Source organism: Balaenoptera musculus, chromosome 5, assembly GCF_009873245.2.
Source record: "Balaenoptera musculus isolate JJ_BM4_2016_0621 chromosome 5, mBalMus1.pri.v3, whole genome shotgun sequence".
In the NCBI taxonomy this organism is placed as follows: Eukaryota; Metazoa; Chordata; class Mammalia; order Artiodactyla; family Balaenopteridae; genus Balaenoptera; species Balaenoptera musculus.
Window position 1 is genome coordinate 15054988 of NC_045789.1, and position 13304 is coordinate 15068291.

The window sequence follows — 13304 nt, forward strand, 5'->3', positions numbered from 1 at the left end:
GGGAGAACTAACTCTCTTTGGGATAGTCTAGAAAGGATTGCATAGGGCGGATAAACTAGGTAACTAGCAATTACTAAGATCTGTTTCAAGTAACATTTTCATTGCATCTCAACTACATTTTAAAAATTTAGCTAAGATTCTAGTTAACATGACCCTTTATCATACCCTGCCTCTGGTGTATGCTACATTTTAGCAATAAGAAAAAGCTTCTTTATTCACTATGGACAGAGCTTTGGGGAGATCTGATGTATTCTTTGTTTTTTTCAAGGAAGACTCGAATGTATTTGTGAGATCTGATTAGATCAAAGACTGAATGATGTGCATCTCAGTTATAAGTGGATATAAATTCTATATTTTATTTGAAGTCTAAAGAAGATAGGGGTGAGAAAGGAAATTACTGTTTCTACAACCATCCCAAATTTCATTGTAGGCTTTAGGCTGCCGTAATAAATCGAGATAACTAGATTTGCTTAGCTAAGATGGATAGATTTATTGGTTCCATTTTTAAATTTTGATATGAATAAGTAAACTGCTACCAGTTGCGTATGTTTCATCTCTTCTAATAATGTTTTATTGCCATCTGCTCCCCTGCATTTTGACATCATTAAACTAAACAGTCCACTTGCCGTAAAGGCCTGACTGGAGCTGTCCATTGTCAAAATCATGGTGTGAAGCATATAAATATGCTCTATCTCTTTATGTAACAAATATATTTTTGTTTAGAATTATGGCTCTCATATAGGAAAAAATAAAAGTAGCAGCCATGAAAGGCCCTCTTTTTTTTTTTCTTTTAAATGTCCTCTTACTGGAATTTTTTCCCATGTTGGAAGCTTCCCAGTTCTGATGCAAGTGCACTGTATTGAAAGCTCTTCTTTCTCCCCATTTTCGTCTCATCCTGAGATTAAAATATTAAATCTTTTGTAAGGGAAGATACCTGGATTTATTCACATATGCTTTTCATAAAGAATTATTACTTCCTTAAGTCGGAAAGAGAAAGACAAATACCATATGATATCACTTATATGTGGAATCTAAAATATGACACAAATGAACATATCTATGGAACAGAAATAGTCTCACAGACATAGAGAACAGACTTGTGGTTGCCAAGGGGGAGGGGGTGTGGGGGGAGGAAAAGATTGGGAGTTTGGGATTAGCAGATGCAAACTATTACATATAGGATGGATAAACAGCAAAGTCCTACTGTATAGCACAGGGAACTATGTTCAATACCCTGTGATAAACCATAATGGAAAAGAATATGAAAAAGAATATATATGTATAACTGAGTCACTTTGCTATACAGCAGAAATTAACACAACATTGTAAATCAACTATACTTTGATAAAATTTTTAAAGAAAGAATTATTACTTCTTATTATTAATGCATATGATTTAAACCAGGCAGTGGCAAACTATGGCCATTGGCCGCATCTGGCCCACCACCTGTCTTTGTAAATAAAGTTTTATTAGAGCACAGACATGCTCATTCATTTACATGTTGTCTGTGGCCCCTTTTGTGCTCCAGGGGCAGAGTTGAGTAGTTGCAACATAAACCATATGGCCTACAAAACCTAATATATTTACTCTCTAGCCATTTACAGAAAAAAAATTACCAACCCTAGGTTTAAACCACAGGAATAAGTAAAACTATGCTTGATAATTCTGCACAGTAGATGCACACTTTATTGGGGGTCATGAGCACTCTTGACAGGCACTTAATCCTAAAGCACTCTGTTCACTTTGATTGTGAACATCACCCATAAGAAGATAAATTCTTCGGGGGCAGGTATCTTATTTTGGGGTGTATTTTTCATACCAGAAGAGTTCCTAGATCTAAAACACTGAATGTGCTCACTAGGTAGCTCTTGAATGAGTGGATACTTTATTTTTTTTAACCATGTTAAGATCTTATGTCAGAGTATAAAATAATTGACATTTATGAAGCATTTCTTACACATTCAAGGAACTATAAGTAAACACTTATAGTACCTTATTTAACCCTCTCACACTTTGAGGTAGCTATTATTTTTGCTGTTTTACAGATGAGGAAACTAAGTCCCCAAATGATGGAATTTCGAAGTTCGCACAACTAGAAATTAAAAGAACGAGGAGCCCAAGTGTCTCTTAACGTCAGTCATTATGCTAGAGATACTGCTCCCTGCAGCATAAAATAGCTGAGCAATGTTCTCTGCTTTTAAAAGATATGAAATTCAAGCATAACTTTGGATAATGATAATATAGTTTTGTTTATTTTAGAGATCTAATGACTTTAATTGAGAAAGATACCTTAGAGAATTAATAGTAGTAATAGAAACGTAGGAGTATCCCAGGTTTTACATTTTCCAGTAACTTGTATTCATCATTAGAGACATGTTTGGTATTGTTTGACATGGGGAGCTCTTCTTAAATTTTCTTTCCCTTTCTGCTTCAGTTGTTTTGCCTACCTTAAAAGAATCCTATTTATATGAGCACTCAAGTCTGAGGTCACTTTCTCAGACTTTATTTCTAAGACTAGGTTGCTTTCTCACTAAAATAAATAGGTGAAAATTGGTGGGAAAATGGTAAAAAGCCAAGCGCATTTGGATTTCATGTTACTTTGGCAATAAAATATGTGAGAACTCTAGACATAATGTGAGTATAAATAATTTTAATATATGTCCTTATGGTTTTCTCATTCAAATATGAGTAAAATTCTACCAATTTAGTATTTTAAATAAATTCTTAGCTTACACAGTCTGTATGAGTTTACCAGTGATCCTCTTTAGTATGCCTGAGGTCATGAATCACGCCTCAGATTTGTGGGGTTTTTAACTATTTTATCTGATTTTGTTTCGTTTTCTTTATTTTCCCCCTCCCCTCCCTCTCTCTCCCTCCCCCATGCCTCTCTCTTAGCATGAAGCACATTGAGTGCCCATGATTAGAGCATGGTCTTGTCTTCCCATTATAAAATTAGAAATTGGAACAGTGGTATTGAGATGATTTAGAAAACTCTGTAAGTGATAAATAATTTGTTGGTTTTAATAGAATGTTGGCAAAAACAGATATTTTAAGATCTGTTATCTTTATTTACAAGGTACAGACTGGGTTTCTTTTAGTTGTAACTCTGACCAAATGGGAGTTTTCTATGTAAGGTTAGTTAGTAGGGTGATAAAGGCAAGTCTTTGTATCCCAAATTTTAATGATGTGTGAAGCAAAAAATTGAAAAAGAAGAGAAAACCTAATCCAAGTCCCCACACTCACTTTAATTAAGACACCCGAGATCCAGTTTAATCTGCGTTCTTAAGAGTTGAAAGGCTGGTTGCTAATGGAAGAAACAAACCTCCTGAAGTTGCGGAAATATTCGATACTTTGAGGCTTGGGCGCACCTGTTCCAATTCTTTATGGTGTACATACCAGCATTCTCCACTGCTTAGGGAAATGATAATAGTTTAATCTGTCCAATTTTGCTTTTAATCATTGAATTAAAAAAATTTTTGATTCCACTTAACAAAAGTTGTACAAACCTCTCTAGAATGTATTTTCCTCTGATCCTAGATCTTGGCTCAACATTAAACCTTTTCTATTTCTACTGGATATGATTTCATGCCTGGATTATGACGAGTAGACTGTTGTTTATGCTTTCAACATAAGGGGCTTGACAGACAAAACGCACAGATTCTACGCTTCTCATGGCCACCATCTGTTTGAGGCGGTTGGGGACAGGACAGAGAGGAACGCGCTTGCTGCCTGTGATAATATGCAAGTGTGTTGCCAACACTGCTACCCAGTTTAGTGTGTGTAAAATTTCTACCATACCTTCGTGAACATCTTCTCTGAGATGTTGAATTATAATACTGTATCTCCCCAAGAGTGCCAGAGTGTCACTTTGATGTAGCCCAGTTATTTATATGAGGACACCGTCAGCCTCAGTGTTTATAACAGGAATATCCCTTGTGGTAGAGCCGGTTGTTTTTGACACCGTAAAACCTCACATATGACTCCTCCGTCTTGTCCAGGCTGTAAACATCTGTCCTTTTTCTTTTTCTTTTGAGGGAGAATGTTAAGATTCTTAATTTCAGCCTTATTTCTGACTTAATGAGAATGAAATATTACAGGATTCTTAAAACATATTTCATGGTTATCCATAGATTTACTGCTGTAACTTTCTCTGTTGCTTTCTCTTAATTCAAATATAGTAGTTGAAATATTTACATCCATATAGTTTGTACAACAAAAATGTATTCAACATTTAATGCTTCAGGCCTCTTTGTCTTTAGCAAAAGCGTTAGATCTATAATTATATTTCCCTTTCTAAAGCAGTTTATGTAAATTCTCTGAAATGTTTCTCAAAACATAAAGAATCAGCTTTATAGCCAAATGTTATATTTTAAGAACTTTGAAGCCATTAAATATAATGGCTGAAAAGGATGGGCAGCCAGGTCTAGGAAAAGAAAGTTAGATCTCTGTAATAAACTTATCTTTTACAGGTACATGAAGGACTTAAAAGTGATAATCTAAGATGTTAGGCATACCAGGGCAAACAAAAAAATAATGCTTTCATACATTATTCCTAAGTTTACCGTAGCAGCCTTATTAAGAAAATTAAAATAGCAGAAGATAATCATCATTATCATTATCATTATCCCCTCCTTCTAAACGGGTCTAGAAGTTAGTACTTCCACGTTTAGATCACAGTCGAGAAGATCTGCCTTCGTATTTTCCTGGGTCAAGGTAGTGCCTGGCAAAGAGCTTGGCACACAGTAAGCACATAATAAATATTTGGTGAATGAATGCTTAGGGACATAGGCTTTGGAGTCAGATAGAATTGGTTTTGGATCCCATGTTCTCTACTCTGTTTCTTTGGCTTCCGTGATGCACTCTCCTGGTTTTTCTCCTACCTCTCTCTCTGTTCCCAAAGTATTTGTCATTTGTCTTGTACCGTAGGAGCTTTTCTATTTCATGCTACTCTTTCCCTGAACAATTTCATTTATTCCCACAGCCTCAATTGTCATCAATATGCTGATAACTCTTGAATCATTCTTCTAGCTCAGATCTTTTTCCTGAGTTCATATATTCAGTAGACTGTCTATACTTAGATGAACCACGAGCACCTCCAACTCAAAAAAAAAAAAAGGCTTGAGCTCTATGAGGGAAAGGGCAAAACATGTACACCTACTCTACTCGGTACCTGCGTGTAACATAGTACCTGCCACGCCGTAGGCTGCAAGTATACACTTGACTGAATGAACATCTGTAATTAAACTGATTATCTTTCCATCATTCTAGCACTAACCCCACTATAACATAATTGACTAATTACTGGTCTGTAACCTTCTTTAAACTCCATGAGGACAGAAATCCTATCTGTCTTGTTTGCAGCAGTAAAGCCTAGCGCATTATTTGGTACATAGTAGTTATTCAAAAAATATTTGCTTCATTTTATTGCTGTACATGTCTTTGGGCAAATCACTTATCCTTTCTGAGCTTTGTATTCCTGACCCATCAAATAGTAATAATATTACCTTATATTGTTGTAAGATGAAACAATTCAGTTTAATATGTATAAAATTTTTCTTTAACTTTTTACTATAAAAAAAGTTCAAATACACACATAAACATGTAACTAGAGACTTAAGTTTCTTCTACATGTATATTGCAAGGAGTGGGGAGATGGAAAGGATTACAGACTAAAAGATTTAGGAGACATACACCAAATGTAGTATATGGACCTTCCTTATTTGGATCCTGATTAACATTGTGTTGGGGTATGTGTGGTAAGCCGAATAATGCCCCCCCAAAGATGTCCATGTCCTAATGTCCAGAACCTGTGAATATGTTATATTGCATGTCAAAGGGGAATTAAGGATGCAGATGGAATTACGATTGCTTATCACCTGACCTTAAAATAGGGATATTATTCTGGTGGGCCCATTGTAATCACGAGGGCCTTTAAAAGTGGAAGAGGGAAGCAAAGAGAGGGTCAGAATGCTGTAGCGTGAGAACGACTCAACCTGCTGGCTTTGAGATGGTGGAGGAACCGTGGAATTTGGGCAGCTCTAGAAGCTGGAAAAAAGCAAGGAAATGCATTTTCCCTAGAGCTTTCAGGAAGAAACTCAGCCCTGCCAACACCTTGACTTTGGCCCGGTAATATCAGTGTAGGAGAACTGTAAAATAATACACTTGTGCTGTTTTTAAGTCAATAGGTTTTTAGTAATTTGTTACAGCAACGAGAGAAAACTAATACAGAGGTTAATCAGAAGTAAATTGGAAAATTGGTTATTTGATGATGATAAGGAGACTTTTGTTTTATTTTTGGTGTGATAATGATATTATGGGTAGATTTTTAAAAAGAGTACTCTTAGAAATGATGTTGAAATATTATGGATTAAATGATAAATCTTGAATTTGCTTCAGGGTAGTTCAGAGACGGCAGGGAAGTAAGAGAATATAGTTGAAACATGATTGGTTATCAGGTGATAAATTGTAAAGCTTGATTTTTTTCCTCTTTATTAAATTTTATGGGTTTTTAAAATAATGAATTGTTTCCTTAGCATCCTCTAAAGATGATCAATGTGGTTTTTTTTAAATTCCAGGATCATTGTGAGTTCACGTTAACTTATTTGAAGTATTTCAATCCTTTGTAGTTATTATTATTATTAATGCTCAGGCTGTCTCATCTGCTTCTTTAAGTCCATTTGATACAACTCTAGTTCTTTGATAGCGTTCTTGCTTTCTAATTTGACAAGATATTCTGGACTTTGCATGTTCATTGTTTGTCCCAATCCTAGAATCAGCAGTTTCTCTAAGGAGTCTGGTTCCTTTCAGTGGGGAGACAATAATTTTGGTGCCGGAGTCATTCATTCTCTAAACAAAGATTTGTTAAGCAATATGCCGGGGACTGTTCTAAGTGCTAGAGATACAGCAAAGAACAAAATAGACAGTGTCCCTGACCTCAGGGTGTGGAGGGAGAGATAAAAAGCAATAAGAAGAATAAAAAATATGTTAGATAGGCATGATAAACCAGTTGAGGAGTCTAGAGAATGCTGGTTTGGAGGGAGAGGGCTGCGGTTTTTGTAGGGTGATGAGAGAAAGCCACATTGGTAAAGTGGCCTCTGAGCAGAGAACAGGAAGGAAACGAGGGAGCAAGCCATGCAAACAGCGGGGAAAAGATTTCCAGCCAGAGGGACTAGGAACTACAAAGGCCCTGAATTAGAAGCATACCGGCCATTTAGAGAAATAGTAAGGAAGACAGTGTGCCCTGTAGCCCGTGAGCAAAGGAAAAGCGGCAGATCAGGCCAGAGAGGTCGCAGGAGTCAGATTCTATAGGACTTCGGGTTTTAGTTCTGAGTTAGAAGGGAGTTGTTGGAGGGTTTTTAGCAGAGGAGCAGCATGATCTGATTTAGTTTTTCCTGGCCTCTATGTCGCTGGAAGGGTAGAGCAAGATCTTTAGGCAGTCACTGCAATAAGCCAAGCAAGAGATAATGATGGCTTGAACTGGGACGTACTCTGGACGTTGTAAGAAGTCATCAGGTTATATATTTCTCATATTGTCATGGGCAGTTCATCTTTCAGTACCAACTTGCTCTCCTACTGAATGATATGTTCAGCAATTCAAAAGCACTACATCTAGTAAGAGTAACCCACCTTGGAAGACGCTGCGACATCTGTTTGTTTAGGGGGATATCATCCCCTAGCCCCATTTGACTTATGTTAAGTTTCCAAGTAAGGTTTGACGTAATGTAGTGTTTTTTCACCGAATATATGCCAGTAATAAGAATATCTTACTGGTAGTTGAATAATTTGACTTGAACCAGAGAGTTAACTGATGAATTTCATGCCTGTTCAGGTACAGCCTGGCCAGGTATTTAACATATACATTATAATCTTCGCTACTCTTTTTTTACCAATATTGGTTTAGAGTTAACAGCTGTTTTTGAAAAAATATCATATAACCCACCTTATTCTTAACATCTGTTTATTTATTTATTTATTTATTTATTTATTTTGCAGCATACGGGGATCTTAGTTCCCTGACCAGGGATTGAACCCATGCTCCCTGCAGTGGAAGCGCGGAGTCTTAACCACTGGACTAACCCACCTTATTCTTAATATAGTTGGAAAACATCTGTTTTCAGAGAGTTCACACATTGTACTACCTGGAATTCTAATGGTCTTAATCTTTGTTTTCTCTCTGGAAACTTTGTGTATATAAAACAAGAGCCTTTTAGTGAGCTCAGCTATATTTGAAGCACATAGTAAATAGATAATTTCTTATTCCTTATATGTTACATAGTCTTTTATAACATAATACTCTACAAATCCACAGTAATTATGTGGCCCATTACTGAGAAGTTACTTGGATAAACTTGAAAATCACATAGTTAGGGCCTTAAAATGGTTAGAAAAGAAAATTAAACCTCAGGATAAGATTGCTTAAAACTTGTGTTAACTAATTTGCTAAATGATGCAAACTTGAATCATCGGCTTGGGGAAGAATGCAATTAAGGTCTTTCTAGAGTAAAGAGTTTCCACTTTATCTTTCCAAGTGATATACCACAAAGATTTCCCCAATAACAGGAGGTACGTGTTCTACTAAATTAATGAATATTACGTGGTTCAATGTTTTAAAATTCTTTATCACCAATTTATAGTCTATAGTCCAAAAGAGACCTTATTTCTTTGTAGTAAAATTAAATTTCATGGTTAGTAAGTCAGTGGTCTGTTTGCTTTTTTAAAAAGTATTGCCCCTTAGAATTCTCAGATATATCACTATGACAAATATTTTAAAAACTAGCAACTCAACATATTGTGCGTTGGTTAAATTTTACTTGATTAATTTGACAACTTTACATATTATATACTGAGAAAGTATTCTAGTGTGCTGCTAGGTTTCCCACTAATTTATATTAACTTATTTAATGATAATCTTTGTAATGTTAGGTTTGACTATCATAGTGCTAAAAACAAAAGCTTAGAATAAGTATGAATGTATGTCATTGCAAACCTTTAAGACTCATAAATAATCATTCTAAAGTTAATAAAAGATATCTCACTAACACTGTTCGTTTGGAGAGTAGCTACTGGCTTTAAATTTCTCGATGAGTTTTATGATGCTGAAATATATTTAATACAAAAGAAAAAAATTTAACTGTTAAACGTGGCCCCATTGGGATAGAGATCAGCCACGAAAGAAGCCTAATTTAATGGAAGATGTTCAAGATTAAGGTTACAAAGGAAAACTTGAGTCAAGAACTAACCTCCCCTTCATGTTCTCATTGTGACACTTTACTGACTTACTCATTATTCAGTGTGAATAAGTCACTTAAATTTTTGTGACTTAGGTTCCTAGATTATGAAATAGGGCTAATTCAATGCTCCCATTTAATTACCTCTATTAGAACTTAAAAGAAAAATCTGGTTTTATTACAGATAAGTAGATTGAGGTCTTTAAACTGCTGTCTCTAAAGAGATTTATATTTTTTTCTACATAAAATTTAGTTTTATGGCAGGTTCAATAAATTTGAAATATTTTGGTCTCTGTACTCCCCGTGGAAGACTGTTTTTGTCTGTGTGGTAGTGCAGTCTTATACAGAATTATGAAGGAAGCTGGGCTCATTTTGTGGTGCTTCCCCTTTTCCAAAACTTCACCTTCTTACACCTCCCTCTCCCCAGTAAGCCAAGGGAGCAGAGGCCAGTGAGTTGGCACTTGACAGCTTAAAAGTCACCCACTCCTGTGCTGGAGTAGTGAGAAATTCAATCAGAAGAAATGAAACAGCACTTTATTCATAGGGGAAATAACTGTTCCTTGGAAATGTTGGGGGCTTGGTAATTAACAAGGCTTATGTAGCTTTGTGTGAGGGCCAATGTACCAGCATCACAGCAACAAAACGGAGGTGTGAGAATTTCTATCTTATCCAAAGTGGTTAAAATGGGGCAGTAACAAAAGGCAAGGCTTTTCTTCCCAAGGAAGGAACAGCAGTGAGCTCAGAGCCTCTTTATATGTGTTTAAGACACGGTACCATGTTTCATGTTTAAGAATGGCTTCTCGTGTTAAATAAGTTAGTTCCCATGTACCTTCTCCTTGAGGCATGGGCCAGATGGATTCTGTCCCATTTTACAATGACTGATGGAGAATTACTACACTCTTTTATTGCTAAAAATGTCTCAGTGGCTCAGTACTTTAGGGCTTATGCATAGATGTGATGAAATAAAGGCATATGGTAGATGAAAGGGTTTGACTCTCTTTGAGGTCTGATTTTCACATTTTTCAATTGGTAACTTTCCCACTGTTTGAAATCCTGAACCTAATCCATATTTTAAAAATAGCTATCTCAATTGTGTTCTTTAAAAAGGCAAAATGAAAGTGATTCGGAACCTTTCCTTTTTCATTTACTTGATTAAATATTAATTTTTTGCCTTCTATTTTTAAGGCAGTTTTCTGGTAATGGGTAGAAAGAAGTTAATAGAAAGAAGTTGTGATTTTGCAGAGTTTATCATTGACTTAGGAAGGAAAAATATTACAGGATATTGATAAATAGCAAATATATTACATAGGTGGAGGTGTTAAAGATGTTAGGAGGGACAAGAGAACACTTCTGACTGGGATAATCAGGGAATACTGGGGAAGAAGATGGAATTTCCATGAGCCTTACAGAATGGGAAATCCATGGAGAAAGGGACATTTCATCGACTGTGCATCCTAGAAGCAGGGCCTGTCACGGCATGTCCAGGGGACAGTGAGGAGACGATAGCATGGTGTTGAAGAGCACAGACTCTCGAGCTAGACTGCCTGGCTTTAGGGGTGCCCTTAATTTGCTGTGTCACCTTGGGCTGCTTTCTTAACCTCTCTTTGCCTCAGCTAGAGTAAAAATGTGGTCCTAATCGTGCCTAAATCGTAAGGCTGTAATAAGGATTTGAGAGTAGTGCCTTCAAATAGGGATGGCACAAGTTAAATGGTAAACAAAGATCCCCGAGTTAGATGATAATGGCGGGGATGTGGGTGAGCATAAAAAACAAGGTTGTAAGGAAGATTGGAGTGAGCTCATGCAGGGACTGGACTGTCAGGGATGCATACAGTTTGCAGGGAAGAGTTACGGAAGCTTTATAAGCAAGAAAATGTGATCAGAGTAGTGTATTTGGAAAAATAATCCAGCAGAATAGGCTGAAAAAGAGACTGACGACAGAGAGACTGGTTAGGAGACGTGTAATTGCCCAGACTTGAGGGATTCAAGACCAGGACTCAAACGCTAGAGCATGGGTTTGGATTAAGGGACAGACCTTGGAAACATTTCCAGTGGAACAGTTCTTAGGGTCCGGGGGCTGACAGGGACAGAGGAGCCGGAGGGCCATGCCTGAGTGAGTGGGAGAATGCAGACATACAGGAATAGTGAGGACGAGCTGGTAATGTGTGCAAGCAGATGACATCCTTGCTGCCTGTCTTGAATTTAAAGATAAGAACAAGATTTGCGACAGTGAAAATGCATATCTGCATTTCTCCAAGAGCAGTCAGGCCTGGATCTAGAAACTGAAGGAGCATTGTGCTATGCAAGCCAGTGAGGGAATTAGGAAGAGAGTGGACAAAGCAAACATTACAGTAACTTTCTTTTGCATTTCTGTAAGAGAAAGTGTGAGTCTAAGAGAGTGAAAACGTGTTCCTAATCCAGTTGACTCACTTGAAACATGGACACTAGTCGAGCTCCCTGGCCTGTAAAGTGCCATTTCACAGCTCAAGTGCCAAGCAGAGCGCTGGAGGAGATGTGCTAGGTGTTTATAAATGCAGGGTTTCTGGATCTGCAATTGCACATCATTGCAAACAGGCTTCATTCTCATGAGGGAGAAATAGCCTTTCAAGTATGCTAATTAACCTCATCCAATTCTAACCACGCCTTTCATATGAATCCTGTCAGCACACACGCACACATACACAACCACACACACAATTTATATTATTTATATGCTTTTCTTAAAAGTTGTTGCTTTTCAACCATTAGAATATATGCCTTTTCTCTTCCACTACATTTTAATTACCTGTGGGTAAGGAGCAGACCTGTTGGTTTTAATCCTTCACAGTTTTTGCTGTTGTTCATTTATGTATTGATTCCACTTTACTCATTCATTCATTCATTTATTCATTCCAGACACTGTATTAGTTGCTATGGTGAAGAATAAGACATAGTTCCTGCCCTCAGGGAGCTTCCTCTCTAGTTGGGGAAGAAAAGACACAGATATATATAGTAGAGGCAATAATCTAGTCATTCGGAAAATTACGGGAACGTGGGGAAAAGACTTTAATCTGGATTATGTGGACGGGGAAGCGGGGAGAGACAGTTCAGGGAGGAGTTGTGGAGCAGTTGACTCCTGGGCTGCATCTTTTTTTTTTTTTTTTTTTAACATCTTTATTGGAGTATAATTGCTTTACAGTGGTGTGTTAGTTTCTGCCTTATAACAAAGTGAATCAGCTGTACATATACATATATCCCCATATCTCCTCCCTCTTGCGTCTCCCTCCCACCCTCCCTATCCCACCCCTCTAGGTGGTCACAGAGCACCGAGCTGATCTCCCTGTGCTATGCGGCTGCTTCCCACTAGCTATCTATTTTACATTTGGTAGTGTATATATGTCCATGCCACTCTCTCACTTTGTCCCAGCTTACCCTTCCCCCTCCCCACGTCCTCAAGTCCATTCTTTACATCTGCGTCTTTATTCCTGTCCTGCCCCTAGGTTCTTCAGAACCTTTTTTTTTTTTTTTTAGATTCCATATATATGTGTTAGCATAAGGTATTCGTTGTTCTCTTTCTGACTTACTTCACTCTGTAGGACAGACTATAGGTCCATCCACCTCACTACAAATAACTCAACTTCGTTTCTTCTTATGGCTGAGTAATATTCCATTGTATATACGTGCCACATCTTCTTTATCCATTCATCTGTCGATGGACACTTAGGTTGCTTCCACGTCCTGGCTCTTGTAAATAGAGCTGCAATGAACATTGTGGTACATGACTCTTTTTGAATTATGGTTTTCTCAGGGTATATGCCCAGTAGTGGGATTGCTGGGTCGTATGGTAGTTCTATTTTTAGTTTTTTAAGGAACCTCCATACGGTTCTCCATAGTGGCTGTATCAAATTACATTCCCACCAACAGTGTATGAGGGTGCCCTTTTCTCCACACCCTCTCCAGCATTTATTGTAGAGAGATGCAAATCAAAACTACAATGAGGTGTCACCTCACACCAGCCGGACAGGGCTGCATCCTAATGAGTGGTGGCTACTAGGTGAATAGGAAGAATGGTGGAGAAGTGAGGGGAGGACAGGCTGTGAA

The 13304-nt window shown here is 37.4% G+C and overlaps 1 protein-coding gene across 9 annotated transcripts in view; it reads left to right on the forward strand.

Moving 5' to 3' along the window:
- PDLIM5 (PDZ and LIM domain 5) overlaps positions 1-13304 on the forward strand; it is a 208990-nt gene that overhangs the window by 174376 nt on the left and 21310 nt on the right. The gene's annotated exons all lie outside the window — the stretch shown is intronic.